Below are 12,562 nucleotides of genomic sequence, written 5' to 3' on the forward strand. Positions count from 1 at the left end.
GGAGAGGTAGCGCCAGACACAGCCCCTGGGCCTCCTGACCACCAGCTCTCAGACCCAGCTCATTCATGAGCTCCTTCTGCTCATTGTCAGGGTCAGCCCAGCTCTTTGTGTGGGACTTGGACAGGTCAATATTGCCAACATGGGTAGGGATGCAAACCCATCAATGAGCAATGCTGGTCCTGAGGCTATGGCATGGCTAGTCCACAGCAGATCCACAGACTTCTGCCCTGCAAAGTGCCAGAGGCATCATCCAAGGACATCAAGGACAAGGAAAGGGTCAGGGATGTCATCCAGGGACGTCATCCAGGGACTTCATGCCTCCCTCCATTTGAGTGTCTCATGTATTCTAGGAGTAATTCCCATGCCTCCTAATACTAGGAGGTATGGGGCAGGCATTACTCCTGGGAGTTTAAGAGGGGCAGGGAGCCTGGCTCTACTTCTTGCTTTAGCCCAGCCCGCAGAGCACTCACCCTGCAGCTCGTTCCCTCTGGGGCATCCTGCAGCTGAGCAGTGATTTTTCCTTACCCACAGGCACGCACACATACTCAGAACAAAGCTGGAGTTGTAACTCCATTGTCCAGCTTTGTCGCAGCTGTCACTAGTTTGGGAAAAAGTCATGAAACTCCTCTTCCATTTTGAGCTAACCACCGAGCAGCGTGTTAATTTTCTGGGTCAGCATCCTAGGATTTTCCTTTTCCTAGCATGCTGTTCAGCACTCTCCACTCTTTGACATCATGTACAACTTCTATAGCAAGAGCGAGCTTAATCCTCTCTGAAGTAATTTCTTTCTTCTTTTACGACTGGAGCCCTGGACAGTCTGTTATGCTTCAGCCCCAGCGCTATATTTAACTCAGCCATCTTGTTCATTCTTCATCTCAACTACAGCTTGGCTAAAAGGAAAAAAATGCAGTCATGAATAAAATACCAGGAAGAAAGTCAAATTGTTCAACATGCTTTTAGGCAAATCGCAGCATCCTGGAAAGAAAGTGGTTTTCTGCTATGTTCTTCATGCTGCTTAGGAAGGATTTCCATACAGCTTACTGCTCAGGGGTGAAGTACAAAAGAGTTAAAAAGATACATCCTGAAGAACATAAGAAATGGGACAGAACTGGAAACAGATTTCACTACGCTGTACATAGCTCAATGCTCTTCATGTTAATTCTGACAGCCTTTTCAGAAGTGCATGCTCATTTTCTTATATCCACAGGATGCAGCCACAACACGATGAAGAAAAGACCGTGAATTAGGGCTGCCTTATTCTGACATTGATCATATGGTTGTCCTGTCTCATCTAGATCATGTGCATACAGCCTTCACCATCGCAAGGAATGACCCCAGTACACAATATTCACAGCCCTGAAACGTCTTAAGAGCAAGAATGAGGTGTGCTAGGTTTTTGTCTCAGCACCAACCTTCAGCGTCTCTATAGTTTTTTAATAATGTTTTGCTTATCTTCAACATAGGCACATTTTCCTGAGGCATGTAGTGCTTGCAATGGGGGAAAAGAGGACAGCTTTTTCAGGTGTCTGTGCATAAAAGGAGGCTCCTGCCTACAAACAAAGGTACATGAATGTAAATAGTTAGTAAGATGGTAGATTCAGATAACTTTTTAATGATCTGGGGGCAAAAGTTGCCAATTCTGCCTCCCTTCAGCTGGCTTTCTAAAGATGACATTTTTATTTTCTGTTTAGCCTGAGCGCTCACAACTGAGAAGCTTCAGGGTTTAGCCTTTAAAACGTTGGTGTGATTGACAACCCACAGAGCAGACACCTGCAGGCACACATGCTTACAACATAAATGTTCGGAGAAGTCTACATGAGCACAAATGTAATGTGCTGAAAAAGTTCATCAGCAGCGATAATTTGGTAACAATCTGCTCCGTTTCATACTTTTCTCTTGGTGACAGCACAAACTCATGCAAATCTGCGACGTGTTCCCAGCAATAGAAGGGGCTCATGTACACATTGGCAGTAAATGAGGAATTTGTCTTTCAGACCTAGAAACAAGTGAACTTCAAACCCACCCACAAAAGCATGGCACATGCATTAACAAAGTTTCTACTCCCCGTGTACCAAGCAAGAACTGCTTTTCCCTGAACCTTTCTGCCTGTTCCCCAAACCTGGAATCGATGCCAAAGCCACTGATCAGAGAAAAGCACTAATGCATTTGTTTACTGGCCAGTTAAAGGAAGAGCAAACTCCTTTCACATTTTACACTTCAGATCGGTCTGCCAAATGAACCAGGAAAAAGATGAGCTGGGAGAAATTGAAGCCTTTAGCCTGTGACATCCTGCTCTCAGCAGGGATTTCTGTCGCAGACAGATGCTCCATATCCCCAAGCCCTCTTCATGGCCATGCTTCCAACCACCGCAGAGCGGCTGTTCTCCCCTGCACCCGTGGCTGCAGAGGGACCTGCCAGGAGAGGATGCTGCCAGCCACCACCCAGTGGCCAGGGAAGTCTTGCCTGTTTCCAGACCCCGTGATAAATAAGGGAGGTGTGGGAAGGCCAGTTGCTTTGCACCAGCCGGCCAGGAGGTTGGAGGAAGGCCAACCTCCTCATTGTTCCATGAGGCTGCTCACAAAGACTCTTTTTTTCATTGTTTTGCATCCTTTTTGTTCCACCAGACCCACTCTAAATAGGCATTTCCTTCGCTATTAATGAAATCTGCTTCAATTTCAAAAGTTCTGTTTGCAGGCTGTAATCTCAGTCCCAGTCCAATTTAAATATCTGTTGTTTTGGTGGTGGACTTCTGGACTACATCCCTCCAGCTCAATGCCAGAAACATAACGGAGGAAATTTCCCCCACCGTTAGAAGCCATCTGGTTACGCCGCTCTGAAAAGTGAGACAGATAAGGAGCTGTATGATACCCGTGTAAGGCAATTTGCTGGCCTGTTTATCATACCTGACTCTGGGGTGCACAGCTTTATTTTGATTTGATAAAAAGCAAAGCGGTACAGCTGCAGCACGCTGCTGCTTCACTAAGCCGACAGATGGGCATCACTGCAAGGAAGCCACATGGCATTTTTTTGTTAAACTCAGCTCATTAGGTTTTATCTGCAATATGTTGCTGTATTGGCAGAAAACCTTTCGGCAAGCAGAAACATTAGCCAAAGTTTGTCAACAGATATCGGAAAGATGCGATCGTGTCAGGATGTGTGCTGGGGCAGGGCTGTGGTCTGGTTACTTTGAAGTGCTCGGCAGTCTGCACTTCAAACTTCCTTCAGTTCGCCCCATAATTTGTGCCGTAATGGTAGTCCTGACTAGCATATTAATAGCACTGCTATTCACAGCTTGCAATTGTCAGTGTGTCTCAAGACAATTCACAAATCGCGTCATCTGAATAGGTGCAGAAAGTTTGCCAGCAAAACCTGGAGAGTGGGAAGTTTTCCTTGCAGATAACAAAAACCTAGATACCCAAATGTCTTTAGAACTGAAAAGTGCCTTTCAGAGTTGAGAACCATGTCTGCTTTTACAGGCTGTGTTACTCGGCAATGTTTTGAGTTGTAAGCAATCCTTTCCTGTCTTAGGTCACTGGTTCAATTCCAGCAGGGCAGCTTAACTTTCTCCGAGAGGAAAGAAGTTAAGTTCCATGTGTTAATAGGAGCTTCAGCAACAGATGGGTAAATTTACTATTTGGAAAGCTAACTGAAGTATTTTCAATCCACAGAAGAAATACCAGACACTTTGGAAGGCCTCTCCTCAAGGCAGGGAACTGCTCAGGGTGATGGCAGGCATCTCCATTCTGCTGGCATGGGAGACCCAGCCCAGGTCAGAGTCAGGGGCTAGGAGCAATCCCTGCCTCTTGGACAAACCAACGTGCACCAAGTTACTGAAGGCCATTCAGTCAGCCAGGAAGCCACCATGTCAGCATTTTAGCCCAGATCCCAAGTGGGTTTTTGAAGCAATTGCCCTGCCTATCCTCGCCCTCCGTGACATCCATTGGATGAAATTAAACCTCAAGATCAGCTGCAGTAATACCTCCCCCAAAATCATACCGTATGGACATCAGGGCCTCAGTACATTTCAGCCTCCACACCTGCAGCACTGAACTACTTGCTAATGCAAATGCATTGAAGAATCTCTCTTATTTCAACTCACCGGTGGTTTCATTTATTTCAAACTCAAATCAAATCAACCTCAACTAAAATCTAATAACTCCAGCTTAAACCAAAGTGGGAATATCCACACACTTTTCTTGTTACTCTGCATGTGCCATTCAAATATGATGCCTTGAATTAACCCGACCAACTCTGCCTCTAACTGTAACCGTAGTATCTGTAAAAGAAAATATTTTTCAGCAAGGCAGAGGGTTGAGTTATGTTTTCCATTAGTGGAAAATGTGATCACATTCAGAGATACTCGGTATTTTTATACTGGCTCTTATTTTTAGCTGTTGCTGTATTACAGCAGTGCCCATTATCTTGCTATAATTAAAGGTCACTGTTCCTGTTACTATCTATAGCTATAAAACTTCGTGGTAGGCTGTCACATCTTGACCCTAAATTAATAGATGTGTCTTAGATCACATATTTCGCCTTGCTTCAGTAGCCTAGCCAGCACGCATGTAATACCCTCCAGCTCTCAGCCTTTTTAGGAGCATGTCTGAAAGGTGTTGCCAAGGGGTGAGATCGCCCTGCCTGTGGGGGATGCAGCCCTGCCATCACTGGTGTCAGCCACTGGGGAGCAAGGAGCACACAAGCTCCCACTTCAGAGAACGTGCCACTGCTTTGCTTGAGTCATGAGCCCGTGGTCTCCCTCTCTGCATGCCCACAGCCTGGCAGCAGCAGTGGTTGTCTTTATTTTCACTTGAGAGCACAAAGCACACCATCCATCTCCAGGAGACACTGCTGGGGGTGGCCCGGGGAGCTGCTGCCTACCCACAGCAGCGGTACCTGAGCAAAATAAGTTCAGGGAACCACTGGCTTACACCAAAATCCCTTTTGGGTAGATTTGCCTTTTTGGTTAATTTCTACAGAGCATCAAGCAAAGTCAAATGCTAACCCGTAAGTAAAGTTCACTGGCATTTTTGTAGTTCAAATAAAGAATACCTTGGATGTATTGCCAGCTTGCTGTGCCCTTACTTCTGCTGCTGTGCAGCCAGAGATTATTTTACAAAGGGTAAAATGGAGTCCGTGAAAGCAAAAGGTGGTTTCATGTGTAGAAATGAATAGATATAAAGTTTGCTATACGCTTTTCGGCCTTTTTGTGGTCATAATGATCTGAACCTCATAACTGGCACTGCACAGAGACTACAAAACAAGAGAAACATTTTTCTCTCTGAAATAGTCCTGTTTCCCAGCAGTCCATAACTTCTGCCAGTTTCAACACCAGATGCTGTCCTCCATCTCAAGCACTGGATGTTTTTCTGTCCTTTTAAACTTCAATCTTTCTGTTAAAAATATATATATATCTAGTCACACATGAAAGAGCTAAGCTCCATGGTAATTGAACAGCAGAGATTCTGTACTCCAAATTCTGCCTGAGAGCTTGTGTGGATATTGCCTTTCAAGGGCAGAAAGGGGAATGGCTTCTCCTGATAACCATTGTATCCAGAGACACAACAGGAAAAAAGCAAAGGGCTATCAGCGTGGTGGGAGGCAATGGGAAGAAGAGATGGCAGGCTCAGATTTGGAGCAACACCCCCAGGTTTTAGCTGAGACAGGGTCTGTGTAAAGCATTAAGTCTCAACTCTGCTGAAAGTAAGAAAAATCTCCTGGAATCGAAGTGGCAATTGATATTCATGAAAATGTATGAGATTAATGTACTCACTTGGCACTGCCCTTCAACCTTATAATGAAAGCAGTCAGGTCTGCGAAGAGATGGCAGAGAACGAAGAGGAGCAGGCAAGGAGAGAATGGGGCAGACAGACACATTTCCATTATATAGATTTTATACATTTGCTGGCCAAATGCTGGCCTCATTTACGCCAGGTAACACTGAGGTTACAGACAATTGACCCTGCTGACCTGAGCCACTAACTTACCCCAAATCTCTGCTGTTACAAAGCATGCACCTGTAACAAGCCACTCCACAGGACGTTTTCCTGATCCTAGGAGAACTGCCCTGGTGGTTTGCTGCTTGGCTTTAGGGAAGGGGCACAAGACAAAAAGGACTGAGCCCTCTGTCAGATTTCGTGCAGCCATGCTCAGTGCTGCAGTGCAAACACCAGGCAGAAGGGGCTCTGGAGCTTGGGTGTTTTGGTACAACTTTAGGGCACACTGCATTGTGCCACAGGAGATAAAGGCCCCCCAGGCTGCAGCTTTTGACAGTTTTGTTCCCATTACTTCCTCCCTCAGTCCTACCACCTAGCAGCCCTAGGTGCTAAATCCTCATCAGGCTGCACCTTGCGGAGAACATCCTTCAGACCCTGAAAGTCTGCCTTTGGGGCTGCCTTCCTCTATGCATCCAAAGGCCAAGGCCTTTAGCAAGCAGTTGGGATGGGTTCACTCAGCAGGAGCTCCCTCTTTCTTAGCCAGGAGTGTCTTCTTCACACTAATCCTTCTCCTGACCATCTCCTTTTCTGAAATACTTCATCAGTTAACCATAAGATCCCATCTGTGGCATTTTATTTCAAGGAGCAGCAGGTTTTGTGTGCTGGTGCTGTTACTGCCGCAGAAAGCAGGATCAGAAACAAGCATTTCTCAAGCAACTTCCCAGGAGACTCCCCGTCTCCCTGTTTACTTCTAGATATCAGAACTGCATGTACCAGACATATTCTTCACAGCCTCTTGAAAGCAATCATCATCCCCCGTGATGAAATTTCTCAGAAGATGAAGGAGTCCAATACTCTGACGTGCTGCCATTTACTTTTTGTTTGTACTTTTCCCTTCATCCCACAGAGGGTATCATCATTGCCTCGTCCTTCATCCTGCAGAAAACACAGGTGTGTCCTAAACACACTCAGCCACTCTTTGGACACCCTTGCCTTATCCCTGAACACTCTCCAGTGCAACATTTTCAGATCTTTGCATTTTCCTGATTATCTCAACAAGACTTTCAGATCCCTGTGCTTGCAAGGTAGAGCAGAAGGAGGGGCACTGAGAGAAAACAGGTCATTCTGTCTTCTGCCAGTCGTCGTCTTAGAGGAAATATTTAGTCCAGGATTGATCATGTCTCTCCTGCCTTTTCATTAATATCTTCACAGAAGAGTTAGACCTCCATACGGTACTAAGTCACGTAATTTTGGAGCCAAAAAAAACCTTCATGTTGCCCTCTTTGACCTCTTTGTCTAACCATAGCAACAGAATTTGCAGTCTCACTCATATACCCTTCCAGACATGATGCTGTTCCTCTGGTGTACCAGAATAAAAAACACAAAGTGTAGCCAAAAGAACAGTAGTTCAGATGGTGTGCAGCACATAACCCCTTCTCCCCTGCTCCACTTTGCCAATATACCAACAGCAAATATATGTGCAGGACATTCAACATAAGACTAGACTACAGTAAAAAGAATCTTGAAACACTGGAAAAAAAAATATATATATATTTCTATCAAAGTACTAACTGACGTGGAACCTCCTCAGAGTAATATTTCAATACTTCAAGTTTCTCCAAAAGTCACATGCCTTGTCATATCACATCCCCGTCACACACTACAAACTGTTCTCCAGGGCAAGGAGGGAACAGGTAGCCCATCTGGGAAACAAATTTCCCACAAGACATCCTTTTGATATTTCTAAATAACACATGATATTCTCAGTTATCTGACTTAAAGAGGTGGGGGGAGGAAGGAAAGGACAAAGCAGGGACTTTTCTCGGAAATTTCAATTTAATTAAAAGTTCAGTTTGCTGATGACAAGCTGTTTCAGAGGAATTTTTCAGTCCAACCTACCCCATTCCCTACCCCGTTTCTTACTGCTCACAGCTGTGTGTTGGAGCACACGTGGGCCCACAGGCTGCTCAGATGAGTGAGGCCCAAGCATGTTTGGGGATGAGATGCTGCCGAGAAAGGGGAACAGCTCCACAAACTGTGGTGTCTGCTGAAATCAGCCTAATGGGAATTTTTCTTTCTCACCAAGAAAGTCCCACTTTAAATATCAAATCCCACTTCCTTTCTTAAGGATGATGACAGGATACGCCAGCCCAAAAGGTGTCGGTACTCAGGTGTGGTGCACATTTGATTCAAATCAGATAGACAATTGCTTGGGGTCCCTCTCACCCTTCCTGCATAGTAAACCACATGCACGGTACTGTGCTTTGCTCTCCAATGCAAGGAATATGCGGTGGGTTGAGCACAGTCTCTCTGAAAGGTGTAGTGATAGCTGCCAAGGTGCTGAAGGTTTTCAGCTCCTACTTACCCTGGTGGGAAGGGAGGAAATGCAGAATCTCATCTGAGACCCTTGCTTTGCTATTGTTTCTTGTTTAAAAGGGCTGTTTTTAGCACTACGAAAGAAGTAGGTCAAAGATAACCCTTGCCAGTTCCTTCCTACCCTCTTTGCCACTAATGTGGATTAGCACAAAAAGAAAAAAGCAACGTTATTCTTTTCTCACATAAGGATGATGCAAATTGCCTTCTCATGTTTAATTCCATCACATGCGAAAGGCTGGCTGAGCTGCCCACATCTCCACTGGATTTTATTCTGTGCGGCTTTGCTGGGTCACTAGGGCTTCCTCTCACCCCTTCCCTACCAGAGCAGAGAGGACATTGTTAGATCTCCTCTTTGTATTTAGGAAACCAGATCTACCCCCCTGCTGGGGCTGAAAACCCCAGGGGAAAAAAAGAATACTTTCTGACCTCCAAAGTATTTTCTGAACAAAGCAGATCCTTTATTTTTCACCAGAACAAAGCTGGTAGTGATCAGTCTCCATGAACCAAAAGGATTTGGGAACCGATGCAACTCAGCATTCAATGTGTTGTTCCCCCAGAGATCCGTTCCCTCTGTTTTACTTTCCTGGTTTTGTTTTCCTCTTCTGTGGCTGTATTGTCCTCCCTCTGTACTCATCCCAGCACTGAACAGGGAGAGCATCGAGGTCCAGGCTGATAAACAGCAGCTGCCTTCCCCTGCCGTACCCAGCTGCTCTTTTTGTGCTTTAATTGACTCAGGTCAACAAGGACTTTATAGGCCGCTTTTTCCTTATCTCAAGAGTAACAGCACACACATGGAATGAAGACATTTATATCCAGCCCCAGGAGCAGTGTGCTAGCTATATTTATCTTTCCAGACATTTCTGCCAGACTCATCACCATGGTACCTGCAGAGGAAGGACTTTTAACCACGGCCTTTTGGTAGGGAAGCCATTTGGTGGCCATCATCCAGCTACAGGGAGCTGGGAAGTGCAGGGGACCTCTGATGTTGCTCTTAATGTTATTTGGGAAGGAGGGGAAATGTTAGTCTTGTGAAACATTTCTTACTTGTTGCACCGTAGTGTGCTCAGGAATGCTTAGTGCTTTAACTGCTTGCAGGCTGAAGGTTTGTGGATTATTAATCATCCCTACAAATCATGATAACTGTAAAGATAAAGAGGTGAAGTAGCAGTGCTGTTATCCCTTCCAGGCCAGAGGCTGCTGTCTGTCCTGCCCCATAGATTTCCCTCAACAAGGGTCCTGGGCTGTCCCCATGCCAGTCAGCTCTCCAAGAGGAGAGCACTCATGCAGTCATCTCACATCCACCAGTTCAGGGTTGCAGGCCAGCTCCAGAATATGAATGGGAGAGCCCAGGTGCCAGGCAGGTATAAGGAGGGAAAGCAGTTGGATGGACAGTGGGCCCCACATCATCATTTGTATGAGGGCCTGGAACAAAAGCACTGCAGCACTGCTGCAGACACAGATAGCAGAGAGAAAGGCAGAGGAATTGGTCATTGGAAAAACAAAAACAAAACAAAGCACAGGGAAAATGTGCTTGCTGGGATTTTCAGACCCATAGAAACTGGGCTAAATTAACAAAGATTCACAGATTATTGAAGTTAATATAATTCTCAGATTAAAAAGAAACAATCTCTCCTGCTCTCCTGAATTATTCTAGACTTCTCCCAGGCTAAAACTGTGTTTTTGAACTGGACAAGATCTTCAGCTGGACTCAATATTCTGGGATAGCTCAAACTTCTGCTAGGCTAAATGCCCAGGTTGGACTAGCCTCCTAAGGCTGGAGTGGGGCTGTTTGTAAGCCAAGCCCACAGGCTAGACAGTCCCCTAGTCTGCAGGAAATCTTGCAAACTGTACAGACTCTGTGCCAGAAGTCTAGGCTGACTTCAGTCCCAACTACTAAAGTTTGAGAAAGCCAGAGCAAACCACTTCTCAGGCTGGACTCTCCTACAAAGCTGCAACAAGCTCTGTTAACACAGGAATTACATCTCCCATTAAGCTCCAGACTGCATAACTGTGCAAGTGTGTGAACTATCACTACACTCCTCCAGCTTGTCACAATTAGGAAACAACTTAAAAATATGTAAGTTTATTCTTAACAAATTTGCAATAAACAAATAGATTCAAAATGAGGTTATTTTCAAACTTACCATTTTTTAAGTGACATTTTTACAAAACGCTGATAATTCAGGTTAGGAAAGAAAAAGAAATGGCTAGGAAAGGTTTTGGAAAAGTGCTTCAAGAAGACTAAGATTTAGTATTTTTGTGACTGGAAAGACAAAATTTGTATACCAAGAACAGCTGAAGTGGTTTATCTCAAGACAGCATCATGGAGCTAGCAGCTCTGATTCCTCCACAGTTCAGTACAGGGGACTCCCCCCAGCCAAGGAGGAGGAGGATGCTCACTTCAGCTCTGGGAGCAGCCTTGCTGTATGACAGAGGTGCTCTCCCCAGGTCTTCAGGGGGCAGGCAGGGGGCTGGCTAAATCATTAGGAGAGATCTATAGCAGATTTTTTCTGCCAATATGAGGTTTTTATTTCAGGGAGACCTTACCTTCCCCAGATCTGTGCATAGGTAGGTTTGTTCATGGTGACAGCCCCACCTAGGCTGGCCATGAGGAGAGGAGGAGGTGGCGCTGCTCAGAGCAGAAGACAGCTATTGTAGCAGAACAACCATAGTGTATGTTCTAACACTGTGTAGTCCAACAGTTTGATCATTTTGAAATTAAATGTAGCACAAAATGACTCATTATTGCTACTTGTCATGATTTGTTTGCATGTTTTACGTCATGGCACAGATTAATGTGTGTGTTTTGTTTTGTTTTCCTGTTGTGCTACAAGGTTTACAACTAATAACAATAAATCTGCTCTTCATATCCCTAGTCATCCCTAATGCTCTAAAGGCCTTGCAGCAAAGCAAAACAGATGAAGCCCTAATTACAGCGATGATGACCAAGAGCTGCAGATAGATTTTTTCCTAAGTGCTGGTTTGGTTTCAGCTTTAACTGTATCCTAACTAGGCATGTTTATAGGAGATCACAGAAGGCAGGTTTGTAAGTGTAGTCAGCCAGGTCTTCATGCAAATCAGCTCAGTCCCATTTCAATCTGCTGGGCTCCAGCCCCAGAGAACAACTAGATGTCAATGGAGTTACATCACTTTACAGCAGCAGAGCCCATCACTTTTAAGAGCTTGCAGCACCGGAGTGGATCTTAAATATTGAAGGTTTTATCCTGAAATGGGCTAAAAGGGTTCCCATGTCCTCGGAGCAGCAGGCATTTAGTGCATCTCAGGAGAAACACAGTCCTCTGCATAGTCGTTTTCAGTTATCATCTGAGCAAGGCTATGACGGTACTGTCACGGTGGGCAAAACTCATCCCTGTGAAGACAGCCTGCATAGAGCATACCTTGGTTTGAAGCTCACTTTGGTCTTTGAAGTGAATACGAATGAATTTGTACAAGGGAAAAACTCCATCCTCTCTAAATTATCCTTCTCACAGCCTGGAGCAAATGCACAGAAGTGTAACGTGAATGTGCATTCAAAATCTTTGCAGCTTTTATAGGGTCAGTGCAATACTCCTGCTAAAAATTTGACTGAAATTAGAGAAAGCAGCTCTAACATTTCTGAAAAGAAAGGTATAACTGATTCTCTTCTGTACTAAGGCTCAGTAAGTCCAGCATAAAGTGTAAAACCACCAGTATCTCAAGGAACACAATAACCAATCATATCTGCATAACTGATCCCGGTTATTTATACGTGGCTAGTAAAATTTAGAAACTTGAAAGTGTATGAACCTGGAACAAAAAGACGTGAAGACTTAAATAAACATGAGGTGCTACAAAAAAAGGTATTCCAGACTACCTGTGGTGCTGTAGCTGTTGCAGAGTAACTCAGGCGATCACTTTGCCCACAAAAACACAATGCCAGTGATTCATCTTGAAGAACAGGAATGCTTTTTCCTGGAAAAAAAAAAAAAAAAAAAAAAAAAAAAAAAGGAACAGTTAAAAGTGTGCGGCCTAGCCGAAGGTCAGGCTGCATCTCCTGTGTCCTCTTCGTACAATGAGCTTCTCAAGGGCTCTTCTGAAACCCTGTCACAGGCAGAGGGGGGCATATTTACCTTTCTGCTGCATCGGTATCAGTGGATTTACCCTCATGTAATGAGAAGATATCAGCCTATTTTGTTTTTCATCTTTTCCCTCAGATGTCAGCTCTTATTTTTTTCTAATCTACCTAAGAGTAAATATTGCCAGGAGCAAGACTC

Source organism: Aythya fuligula, chromosome 7, assembly GCF_009819795.1.
Source record: "Aythya fuligula isolate bAytFul2 chromosome 7, bAytFul2.pri, whole genome shotgun sequence".
NCBI classification, from domain to species: Eukaryota; Metazoa; Chordata; class Aves; order Anseriformes; family Anatidae; genus Aythya; species Aythya fuligula.